At 42.0% G+C, this 10,715-nt stretch overlaps 1 long non-coding RNA gene across 1 annotated transcript; it reads right to left on the bottom strand.

The window, feature by feature from the left end:
* Positions 1-1,293: 1,293 nt before the first annotated feature.
* On the bottom strand, positions 1,294-10,191 carry LOC129520508 (uncharacterized). The gene is made up of 3 exons (XR_008666625.1): positions 8,523-10,191; positions 6,218-6,391; positions 1,294-1,573 (listed from the first exon to the last, which is right to left on the bottom strand). It is a non-coding gene; the product is annotated as an uncharacterized LOC129520508 (long non-coding RNA).
* Positions 10,192-10,715: the final 524 nt, after the last annotated feature.

Below are 10,715 nucleotides of genomic sequence, written 5' to 3'. Positions count from 1 at the left end.
TAAAATGAATAAGTTTTCATTAAACAGATGCAATGGACCTCAATGTCTGTCCTGCGCGTGGCTGAACTAGAGGAGTCCCTGCTGCTCTCAGGGCCTACTATGGGCCCAGCCCTCTCTCAACGAGGTAGCCATGCCTGTGGTAAATCTCTGTGCCTTATACTAAAATTCTAAGACCCTTGCCTCAGCCAATTAAACCAGAGATTGGGCTGGGGGCAGGAGCCGGGGGTGGGGGGTGGGGGGAGGAGAAAAATACCTGTAGGCTGACTCCTCCCAGGTGTGGTCCACAGACCAGCAGCAGCAGCAGCACCTGTGAGTTTCTTAAAAGTGCCGGTTCTCAGCCCTATTGAATCAGAATCCGCATTTTTAACATGATCCCTAGGTGATTTGGATGAGCATTAAGATTTGAGAAGCACTGATTTATAGCACTGTTTTTCAATCTGCAGAGTTATGAAATCAGTTTAGCAAGTCACAACGAGCAAGTTCTTAAATGAATAGAACAGAATGGGATAGGATAGGCAGGATAGGCTGCATTAAGAACAGAAAAGCACGCAGATGGTTTAAGTGTTATTTTAAGAAACCGAATGGGTATATGCACGTATGCCGAAGATCACAGTGTAATACATTTATCAGTGTGGATCCTGGTCCCAAAGCTTGAAAGCTGCTGACCCCACAGGGCAGCCAGGAACTTGAGGTAGGAATTAACCCATGGAGGTAAGTGATCCTGTATTGTGACAACTAAACCATTTAGATCTTCCAAATAAAGTCTAGAGACTTAAAACAAAGGGGTTGTTTTGACAAACCTTTTGCAGATTGTTAACATTTTCCAAGTTTCAGCTTCTCCACGTAGAGTAGTACATACGTTATTCAACTCTTATTCCTACATTGCAACTTGAAAAAAAGCAGTACCTAAAAGCTCTGAAAAGACAGCAGTTTGGGGTTTTAGATATCGCCTTACCTTAACACGCACGCTGTTAATGAATATCTGATTTACAGAGTTACAGTCACTTTGGGGTGTTTAAAAAAAACACACAAAACAGCAAAAGAGCAAATTTTTTATTATTTTTTTAATAAATTTTTTATTGGTGTTCAATTTACCAACATACAGAATAACACCCAGTGCTCATCCCGTCAAGTGTCCCCCTCAGTGCCCGTCACCCATTCACCCCCACCCCCCGCCCTCCTCCCCCTCCACCACCCCTAGTTCATTTCCCAGAGTTAGGAGTCTTTATGTTCTGTCTCCCTTTCTGATATTTCCCACACATTTCTTCTCCCTTCCCTTATATTCCCTTTCACTATTATTCATATTCCCCAAATGAATGAGAACATACAATGTTTGTCCTTCTCCGATTGACTTACTTCACTCAGCATAATACCCTCCAGTTCCATCCACGTTGAAGCAAATGGTGGGTATTTGTCGTTTCTAATGGCTGAGTAATATTCCATTGTATACATAAACCACATCTTCTTTATCCATCATCTTTCGATGGGCACCGAGGCTCCTTCCACAGTTTGGCTATTGTGGACATGGCTGCTATAAACATCGGGGTGCAGGTGTCCCGGCGTTTCATTGCATCTGAATAAAAGAGCAAATTTTAACTGTCATGATTGATAAGGTCTCAGCACTAATCCAATTGTCAGCAACCCATAAATGTAGTTTCATAGCAATATATTTTCAAACATCTACCTTCATTATCTTCTAAAAAGCAGATGCCTATGTCAGACTCACTAAAGCCCTTCCTTTGTTCGACAGACATTGCGACATATCACTAGTAGAAAACCACACAAGGTGCACTAATTGCCTAACATTCACTCATTCAATGGATCTTTTTAAACATTGGTTATATTTAAGACATTGTGGAAGATAAATGAAAGCCTTTGAACAATCTTAAGGCAACTTTTCTAAACAGGAAAATTTGAGTATTGATAGATTAGACAAGCAGGAGCCATTTTTTTTTTGTGCATTTGAGAGAAAAGAAATAGTGTCTAAATTAAGGCCAAGTTTTGGCTAATTAGAGGCTGATGACTTCGCATACTGTTGGATTATTTGGATTTCATACTCCCTTTCTATTCTTTTTGTTGGCAGTTTTATTCTCCTCTGGTACATTCATGAAAGAGCAATTTCAGGGGGACTGGATGACTCAGCTGGTTAATCACATGACTCAGGTCATGCTCCTTGCTCAGCAGGAGGTCTGCTTAAGATTCTCTCTCTCCTTCTCCCTTTGCCCCTTCCTTCTGCTCTCTCTCTCTCTCAAATAAATAAGTAAATCTTAAAAAAAAAAAAAGAAAAGAACGAGCCATTTCAGAGCAAGACATGGAAACTCCTATCACTTAACTTTCCTTTGGGGCATTTTACCTCTGCATATCACCTGTAACTCTTGAGGAGATTAATTTCTTTCTTTTTTTTTTTTTAAGATTTATCTATTTATTCATGAGAGACACAGAGGGAGAAGCAGGCTCCCTTTGAGGAACCTGATGTGGGACTCGATCCTAAATCCCAGGATCATGACCTGAGCCAAAGACAGAGGCTCAACCACTGAGCCACCCAGGTTTCCCAGAGATCAATTTCAAACAACCTTATGTGTGTAAAAACGTTAGCACAGTGTTAGGTTAGGGGGAAAACGAGTGAAACAGTGAGTAATTAGCAACCACACTGCCACGGTTTCTTATGTCCTTCATTTTCCTAAATATTCCCAGGATAAATCCCCGTCACTAGAAAGAACCTGTACATGAGCATCCTCATTTTCTAAAAGTTTGATCTCTGGTAAGCACCCCAGATTCTTATGATTAAAAATTTCTGAATGGAGCCTTCCGCTTCTAGCTATGACAAAGAAGCTTATATTGGAGTAGCATTCCCATTCATACCAGGAATAAGTTAAGGGTCTTCTTTATCACTGCTACTGTTTAGCCAACATAATTAGATAACAGAAATGAAAAAAAAAATTGGAAAAGTGAAGCAAAATCATCATTATTTGCTAATGGTATGATTGTTTGCCAAAAAGTGCAAGAGGATTTAGTGCAAAACTGTTAGAAACAATAAGAGAATTCAAAATCCATAAAAGCATCCATGTAGCCAGTTTGAAGGAAGAAAACTGGAAAAAAAGTAAGATATCCAAAAAGTGTGAACAATTTACATGAAGAAAACTAAAACGCTACTGAAGGACACACAAAAAAGATGTACCACAAGACATACTATGCTTTTGTTCAGAAAATTTTAGTAGGACAAAGATGTCAATTCTCCCTAAATTAATTTGTAAATTCAGTGTAATCCCAATAAAAACACTGAGATGATTTATTTTGGAACTAGACAAACTGATTCTAAAGTTCAAATGGAAAATAAGCAAATAAAAAGAGCCTGGGAAAGTCTAAAAAGAACAAGAAAACTAAGATGTATTTTTCTATCAGATAGTACACTATATTTTATAAACTCTAACATTTAAAAATGTTACTAATGCATGCACAGGACAGTACTTGGCACATATAACATACACTTGTTGATTAAATGAACAGTTACATCAATGGATTTGTCCAGAAAACTCAAATTGGACCCAAATTCTGATTGGGTCATGAGAAAAAGTGGGGTTTAAAAGTCATGGAGGGGTGCCTGACTGGCTCAGTCAGTAGAACATGTGACTCTTGATCTCTGGGTTGTAAGTTCCAGCCCCACATTGGGCATAAAGATTAAACAAATAAAATCTTTTTTAAAAAAGTCATGGAAAAAAGAAAAACTATTCCTATAAATGGTGCTGGGACAATTGAGTAACCAGTTGGAAAAAAAAATAATTAGGGCCATGCCTTACGCCTTCCATAGAATGAATTGCAAATGAATAAAATATTTAAATGTTAAAAAACAAACCACTGGGGCACCTGGGTGGCTCCGTTGGTTAAGTGTCCTACTTTGGCTCAGGTCATGATCTCAGGGTCCTGGGATGGAGCCCCGGCGGGCAGGGCTCCCTGCTCAGTAGGGAGTCTTCTTGTCCCTCTCCTTCTGCCCCTCACCTCACTCGTGCTCTCTCTTTTTCTCTCTCTCAAATAAATAAATAAAATATTTTAAAAAATAACAAACTGTTAAAGTACTAGAAGAAAAACTGTAAATAATTTCAGAAACCATTAAAAGATGGTATAATTGGGCTACATTATAGTGAAAATTTTCTGCATTATAAAAACCATTTATTATAAACACAATCTAAAAAGAACTGACAAACTGAATAAAACTTTCGCTACCCACCTCCCAGAAAAGCTGTAAACTCTTTACTGAGTTTCTACGACTCAGAAATGAAACAAAACAAAGCAACCACTCCCCCCGCTCCTCACACACGCACAGTAGCAAATTTAGCAAAGGACGTGAACAATTTACAAGAAATAAAAATGATCTTTAGACACAGGAGACGTGTAAGTTGAATCATAAAAAGTAAAATGCAAATGAGACCTGTAGCCAGATTGCATGGCTTACTCGCCCGGTTGGCGAGCATCACAGATCTTGACAGCACCGTGTTGATGCAGGTGGGATCCTCGCATTGATCGCTGAAGGAACTGGAGTTGGGTGCTCCTCAGGAAGTAACTGAGCAATATCTGTTAAAATTAAAACTGCACAAATGCCTAGACTGGCACTTGCACTTCTCGGAATTTAACTTACAAATATACTCTTAGGCGTGACAAGTGACCTGGATGCAAGGCATGCAGCAACACTAACTGCAAAATATTGGAAACGAAGTAAATGTCAGCAGGGGACTGATTCAACAAATACTGGTGTGTGTTTATCCGACAGGTTGCAACCGGACCAACGCAAGAACCAGGCTTCTGTTTCTTTGTGTCTCCTGTACGTACCCGGCTGGGGCCAGGCTCCTACGTCTGCCCCCCCAGCACTCACCAGCATCCAGCATACTAGACACATTTTGTTGCTGATTTGCTGCTTGTCTGTCTGTCCTGCACCCCTCTGCTGGAAGATAAGTTCCATGAAGGTGGAGATTTTGCCACCGCTCTATCTTTACCACCTAAGAGTGCCAGGCACCTGATAGACACTGCGTAACTACTTGTCAGATGAATGAATACAAGAATGAACAGATACAGAAAAATCCTAAATCCATTTTAAAATGAAAAAAGCAAAATGCAGTCGTATTCTAGCCTTGGTGTAAAAAATCATACTGACACAAATGTATGCACACATAGCCACGCATTTATACATGAGCACGTGCACGCACACACATGCTAGCCCATCCAGAGCCTTTATGGCTGGATACACAGCAAGCCAGTGCCAGCCGTTGTCCCTCAGAGCAGGAGAGCAGAGCTGTGCAGGTGGCCATTGTAGGTAGGATTTTTTATACTTTGCCCTAATAGCTCTTGAACATCATTCCACAAACATGTATTATATAATCAAAAGCCAATTTTTAAAAGTTATTTATTTTCTTAAAGTAATCTCTACACCCAACGCAGGACTGAAACTCATGACCCTGAGATCCAGAAGCTTCTGGAGACAGAGAATTAATAACTAGAGGCACAGGAGGCAAACATAGAGTCGAATATTTGAGAGATGAGAGAAGGAGCGTGGGAGAGGGAGGAAATGTCTCCTGTATCCTTGGCCCTAAGGAGCTCAAGACCCCTCCGTCCCCTCCAGCTCACCTGTGTCTCTGCTCCCAGCCTTCCAAGGGCCCTGCCTTCCCCATTCCTTCTGCACACTGTACATAGCTGTGTCTTAGCTGACCTGGCTCCATCTGTTGGAATGCACTTTCCTCCCTTGTCTACTTAAAAAAATCTTTTCATTCTCAGTGAAGCCATCTGTCCTCTTTGTGCTTCCACAACCATTTGTTCTTATTTCCACTTAGAACAAAATACCATCAGTTTGTTTACAAGTTTGTTTGTTTGTTTGTTTATAAGCAGGGGCCCTGCCCAAGATGGTGCTTGAACTCACCACGCTGAGATCAAGAGTCACATGTTCTCTGGACAGAGTCAGCCAAGTGCCCTGTTTACAAGTCTTCTAACACAGATATTCTTTTTTTTTTTTAAAGGTTTTATTTATTTATTCATGAGATGCAGGGGCGGGGGCAGAGACACAGGCAGAGGGAGAAAAAGGCTCCATGCAGGGAGCCCGATGTGGGACTAGATCCCAGGTCTCCAGGATCATGCCCTGGGCCAAAGGCAGGCGCTAAACCACTGAGCCACCCAGGGAACCCCACAGATATACTTTTATGGTATCTGTTTTTGTTTATGTGTGTTTACCGACCTGCAAGCTCCTTGAAGGCGGGAGCAGTCATTCATTCTTGTTCTTCATTGTTAAATGGTAACTTGCATGGATCAAGCTTGAGCGCAGTACGTACACCCCCAAAATGTCCATGAAAGACTCACAATCCTTTTCTTCATGTAGCTTATATATTAACTTTAAAATGAGGAGCAATTTCTGTTGGAAGATGAAGGGACTTTTACTGGACAGCCTTAGAAAATGTTAGTTATTAGCACACTCAAATTACAGTAGAATGCCCACCAATAACATTGCCAAGGAGAATTAAACTTCTAGAAAATTCAATAAAGGGTGCCTGGGTAGCTCAGTCTGTTTGGGCTCAGGTCATGGTCTCCTGGTTGTGGGATCCAGCCCACGTCTGGTTCCAAGCTCAGTGAGGAGTCTGCTTTGGAATCTTTCTTCCTCCCCCCTCTGCCCCTCCCTGCACCCATGCTCTCTCATTCTCTCTAATAAAAATCTTTTTAAAAAAAAATTAAAAAAAAAGAATTTTAGAAAAGCTTAATAAGTGGATTTTGTGGAAATATTCAAATTCACCTGAAAGAAGTCTGCCCAATAAAACCTGACCATAACCAGATTAAAATCATTAGCATATACAAAGAAAGAATGTGTCCATCAGTAGCCAAGTTAGCAGCTTCCTTAGCAAACAAGAGATGGAATGCGAAGGTCCTGGGGAGAGCCCGTTCTGTTCTGTTCAGTTTGGCAAGACTCCCCTTATTTGTGGCGATGAATGCTCTGGCTCTCTTACCAAAGGCCAATAAACACTGGATTCCTCTAATTAACCCCTATTGTTCATTTTCCATATTTACCAAGTAAACTTCCAGTTATGTTTTCACTCCCATGCAGGTCTGCCTTCTTGGAGCATACCCGCTGCTAGTGATGACTTTGACATTCCTGTGTTTCTGACCTTCATATTTTTTGTAATAAGTCAACGAGTTATTTGGCGCTTAGGTATCAGGCAAGTGTGCTACGTTAATGTGAATGTATTGCTGAAAATTAATCTGCTCTTTAATTGCTGATAAAATCAGAGTTCTGAATCTGCAAAGCTGAGGATCAAAGGCTGGCTAGGCCAAGGAAGAAATCTCCAACCAGACTTGTCCCCACCTCTCAAGTAAGCCCTGGCAGACAGTTGGCATATGTCCAGGGCAACCTTAGGACTGCCATCCTGCCCCCGTGCCATCTGACACTTATACATAGAGCACTGCTGTCCGCCAGACATCATGGTGCAAAGACAGGGAAGGAAGGGGCTACTCAGGTATCCCAAGTTCTGTGGCTTATCTAGTCCTGTTGTTCTTAGCCCTAAGACTCACTGATTACAAAACTCTAAAATTTTGATGAAATCGAAACAAGTCTTTCACAGAAAAATGCACAGAAACTGGGCTGTTTGCACTTAGTTTACTTTATAGCCTTGAAAATTAATGCTTTTGACATTTGATATAGGATAGGCTCTGGAATCAGACAGCTGTGTGCTGAAATAATTGGCTTTATCATGTATTAGCTGTGGGACACTGCACAAATTACTCTCTCCATGTCTCACTTTGCGTATCTGTCCAAGGGAATATTGGTGCTCCCCTCCTAGGATTGTTTAGAATTGTTAGACATTAGGGCAGCCTGGGTGGTGCAGTGGTTTAGCGCCGCCTTTGGCCTGGAGTGTGATCCTGGAGACCTGGGATCGAGTCCCACGTCGGGCTCCCTGCATGGAGCCTGCTTCTCCCTCTGCCTGCGTCTCTGCCTCCTTCTCTGTGTGTGTGTCTCATGAATAAATAAATAAAATCTTAAAAAAAAAAAGAATTGTTAGACATTATAAAGTGACAGCACAGTCCCTAGTGTGTAGTAAGCAATGACTTGCTGCTATAAATGGTATTATGCAAAATACTGTCTTCATCAATTTGTTTTTTTTTTAAAGATTTTATTTATTTATTCATTAGAGATACACAGAAAGAGGCAGAGACACAGGCAGAGGGAGAAGCAGGCTCCATGCAGGGAGCCCGATGTGGGACTCGATCCTGGAACCCCGGGGTCACGCCCTGGGCTGAAGGCGGCGCTAAATTGCTGAACCACCCGGCCTGCCCCTGTCTTCATTAATTTGAATGACAACAAAATCAAAGGCAACCTTGACTTTACTTAGTAGTAAATTCCGGTGAAAGGATGCTTTTGATTTGAATAAGAAGTTGGGTTATGTCAAAAAAAAAAAAAAAGTTGGGTTATGTCATTTATGTCATCCACTTGACTTCAATTCATTTTACGGCAATAAACACTGAAAACATTGGCCCAGATAGGTCAAAGAACATACCCGAAGGTAGCCGAATTCGTGCCTTATCACTACCACTGTAAATTAATGGAACCATCTTTGGTTAGGTACATCGTTGAAGCTTCTGTGGGCCAAAAAGGATGACTGATTCATGTTTTAATTTCAAAGTCATCGGATCAAGAGTAACTTGCAGAAGAATTCTATGGTGTTTTGAGGTATTGAAGATTTCTGCTTGTAGAGAAATTAGGAAGACTTTCTCAGTGGGCTTCTGACCACAGGAAGTCTTTCTCCTCATTGGGAAGCCTGAAGTGCTGCCCGCATTGTCTTCGCTTCCTCAAAGGGTGCTGAGCTGTGAGTTGGTGGGTTCCTTTTAGCAGTATCCGTAATACCCCGTGTAGGACCTTAAATCTGAAGATCTGCTTTAGTCTCATGGTCAGAAATACCTATGATGTAACAAAACCAGGAATGAACTCCTCTTAAACTGTTCTGAGAAGGCTTCCCTCCCTCTCTCTCTCTGTTCCTGTGTCTGTTTGTCTCTCTTTAGAGCACACACGCGACCTAAGCATGAAGTTCAATCACATACTTTAGGATGTATTCTTTGTAAACTTAGTGGACTACACGCGACAGAGAAGAGCTTCCTACTCTGATCTCTTTTCTAGTCAACATTTTTTGAAAAGGCTGAGGTCCAGACCAGGCTCTGATAGAGTTGATGACTTTCAGGGCAGTAAACAAGACTCCTTTGAGAATTGCTGGCACAAAGCAATTCCTGTGGATGCTGAGGGCAATGAGTCATGACAGCACGTGGATTGCCTTCAGCAAAGCCGCCTGGCCAGGTATGCTACTGAGCCCAGAGAACCAAACGCTCTGTCCACACAAAGTTTTCCTTGACAAAGCCACTTTTTTCACCATGTGGAAAATGATAAGGGCTTGTTGAGTTTCCAAATGGGAATAAAAAAGATCAGAATACTTCTTGAGTGGCACCGGTGTGCAAATAAAGAATGATGATAAAGAACTGGCTGAAATGAGAGGCATCAGCAGTTTCTTCCAATGCTTGCCTATTGAATGAAGGTGGTTGTGGAGCCACTGTAGGAACCTTTTTCCAGATATTAGAAGAAAGATCAGGGACTACCAAGGGGATCGTGACTTTCGAGATTGGTATGCCTTCAGTTTTCTTCCTTGGTCCCAAGCAATGAACCGTTTCAAATATCTCCAGGGTACATGGCTTCATTATATTTTCTACAATTTTGAGTCTTCTTTTGCCTGACTTAAAAAAGAACAGGGACATGTTAAGGTTGCCCCCCAAGACATGGGCAAGTTCAATTTTGTTAAAATTTCGGCCTTTTAGAATCAAATGTTTTCTCATGAAGTGATTTATCCAAGTCCAGAGATTTTCCTTTTAAAAATTATGTTAAATTCTAGCATATTTTAAACATAAAAAGTACAGAAAGTAAATAACAAAGAACCTAGGTCCTCCCCACTCCCACTGAGATTTAACAAATGTTTTCTTAAATAAAAATCTTAAAAAAAATTTTTTTAAATTTATTCATGAGAGACACAGAGAGAGGCTGAGACCCAGGCAGACGGAGATTCAGGCTCCCTGCAGGGAGCCCAACGCAGGACTCGATCCTGGGACCCGGGGCTAGGGCAGATGCTCAACCGCTGAGCCACCCAGGTGTCCTTCAAGGGAAGTTGTTTTTTCCTTTTCTTTTCTTTTCTTTTTTCTTTTTTTTTTTTTTGCCTTAGGAGGGTGTGGTGGTCAGAATAACGGCCCCCAAAGAGTTTCGAGGCCCTAATCCCAGGAACCGGTGAGTGTATTAAGTTCCAGCAAAGGAGAATGAAGGCTGAAGATGGAAGTAAGGTTGTTAACCAGGGGACTATAAAGCAGAGGCTCCTGGAGTACGCAGGCGTTCTCCCCGTGCAATCATTCATCCTTACACGTGGAGAAGGGAGGCCCAAGAGGGAGCCATAGGAGTTCACGATGATGAGAGAGAGACACAGAGAGAGAACAACATTCCTTATTCTGAAAAGGAGGAAGAGAACCTGGTGCCAAGGAATGTGGGAGGTTCTAGTGTTGGGAAGGCCCGGGAAGCGCATTCCAGAAAGGAGCCTCCAGAAAGGAATGTAGCCCCGCGGGGAGGGAGGCCCAGCCCAACACCTGCGGGACACTGGCCACAGAACCCTGCAGCGCTGCCCGGGGGACCTGTGCTTGGGGGGTGGGTAGAGACGGGGGGGGGG

This window comes from Nyctereutes procyonoides, unplaced genomic scaffold (genome assembly GCF_905146905.1).
Source record: "Nyctereutes procyonoides isolate TBG_1078 unplaced genomic scaffold, NYPRO_anot_genome, whole genome shotgun sequence".
NCBI lineage: Eukaryota > Metazoa > Chordata > Mammalia > Carnivora > Canidae > Nyctereutes > Nyctereutes procyonoides.
This window is presented reverse-complemented; position numbering and strand designations above follow the sequence as displayed.